Raw genomic sequence first — 2,422 nt, forward strand, 5'->3', positions numbered from 1 at the left:
ATCTATCCTTAGACCCTCAGCTCAGATAAAGAAAAAGTCCCTCAAAAACCACTTTAATGGGGAAAAATGGATGAAACCTCACAAAGAGCAACAGAGGAGGGACATGCAATAGGTGTGTACAGAGTAGAACAACTTATGATGACAGAATTACAGATACGATGCAGGAGGATGTGGGCGACTTCAGGTGTCGCCAGTAGGTTGGATCTCCACCATGGAGACCTGGAAAGAGGACAGGCTACACAAAAAAAGAGGCAAACGCAGCACTCACACAGATAGAGAGACAAATAAGCACACAGAAGGAGAGAGAGAGAGAGAGAGAGCGAGAGAGAGATGATTGCATACAACATAAAGAGAGAGAGAGGGAGGTTGAATTGCCTGGGAGACAATGGTCCAGATCCAAACATCTGGGAGAGGGAGGTCGAGGGGGAGCTGGAGAGAGGAGAGAGACAGGAGATGACTCTTTCTCATCACTCATATTTCAGACCTGGTAGGCTCAGTTGTTTCTAATAAAGTGGTTTGTTCCTCTCAGGCCTCACATCCATCCATTGTCTGACTGCACCCCCTTCACAGCCTTGAGAGGAAACTTGTTTCTCTTTTGTTTGTTGCATTACCGACCCTCGGGTAGGATACAGTATCCTGATTTGTGGCAGTGAGCTGGGAGAGCTTGTCCACAGTCATTGTGAGGGTAAGGTGAACACTGACAGACTAAAAAGAGACAAAATGGTGAGTGTAAAGCAGGTGAAAGCTGCTTTGAGCTACATACTGGTTGGTTGATTGGCAGTGGGATTAACAGTACTGGCAACACATTCACATTGTGCTTTATAAAACCTATTTTCTCAGTCAGTTTCTTATTATGGCCACACGAAAATAGATTACAAATGTACTAGCTGTGCCAACAAATTCACCATGCTCTCTGACTGGACTTCAGCGTTGTAATGTTAACAAACTGAATTATGCTTTATCAAATGGTGGCTTTTACAAAATGCCCAGCTTGGTTTTGAAACAAATGTGATGCAAATGCTGGCAACTGTAGCATTAACCATTATGCCTCCGCCACTGGTGGGTTTGCTAACCACGCGTTGCTTCTCATTATTGAAATGACTAATTTGGATTCACTCGGGGCAGCTGTGGCTCAGCAAGTGGAGCGGGTCACCTGCTAATCATTAGGGCTCTGGGGTCCCCAGCCTCTCCAGTGTGCATGTTGAAGTGCTCTTGGGCATCGTGCCCTGGACCCCAAACTGCTCCTGAAGGCTGCTTCATCAGTGTATGTGAGCATAGAATCATTCTGGGGCACCATGGATGGAAAGTGCTCTGTGGTTCCTGATGAGCACGTTGGCACCTTGCATGGCAGCCTTGGCTAGCAGTATTTGCACGTGTGTGTGTGAATGGGTGAATGTTGAAATGTGCTGTAAAGCACTTTGAGTCATCTGTTCATGAGAAAAATGTCAAATAAATGGCATCCAGTATAGAAATACAGTCCAGTTAGTTTGCACTGGTCACATTTTCAGACGATAAACAATGAGATGAATCCGCTGCAGCAGCTGCTGATGAAGCAGCGGTTTGTACTGAAGGAACCACACCAGCTATCAGTCTCACACAGTCCTGGCTCCGACATCCCATCCTGAACTCTCTTGAATGCACCTATTCAATTCAATATTCCTGTATTAGTCCTGCAAGGGCAAATTCCAATTTACAGCAGCACCAATAAGGTGGATAGAGTAAAAACGATAAGTATGTACAAGAGAGTGGAATAAAAATATAAATATCATCTTAAGAAATTATAAATAGTATTATGCTATGCTTGATAAAACATGATAAAGTCCCCTCTACGGCTGCCCAGCGTGCAAAAAACAAACAAATAAAATATGATAAAGCATCCTCTAGTGTGTCCTTCCAGTGAGGGCAACACCATCCAGTGCAAAATAGATTGGCCTACATGCTAGATTAGTAGTATTTAATAGTTACACTCAAATCTTTTAAGGCTGGAAATGACCTTAAATGCATCACAGCTTTCTGCACACTGATGCCCCGCTGCATACAGCCCTTTTCCCCCCATTTGTTTTAGCCTCGGTCCCTCAGACAGCCTTCAGACAGCCCTAGTCCGCCACTGGCTGGGTGTGGGCTCAGGTGAAACAAAGCGCCCATTCCCACCTGTGGTGCGTTCAGAGGTAAGACGGGCTGCAAAGCTCCGTGCGGAGAGGACAGGAGGCTGAAACACTGCTGCTGAAGTTACGGTTCAAAGACAGAAAACAATGAAAAACACTTCGCTTGAGCACGCATTAAATGTGCCACACACTCCTTGCCCTTCCTCACCCCTTCCACTACTCTCATGCACAAGCGACTCCCTGACCTGTGACGTCACGTCGGGGGCGGGGCCGTGTGATTTGATGGTTTATTTGCGCAATACCTCACTTCCTCAGCC

The sequence above is a fragment of the Chaetodon trifascialis genome, chromosome 20 (assembly GCF_039877785.1).
Source record: "Chaetodon trifascialis isolate fChaTrf1 chromosome 20, fChaTrf1.hap1, whole genome shotgun sequence".
Lineage (NCBI taxonomy): Eukaryota > Metazoa > Chordata > Actinopteri > Chaetodontiformes > Chaetodontidae > Chaetodon > Chaetodon trifascialis.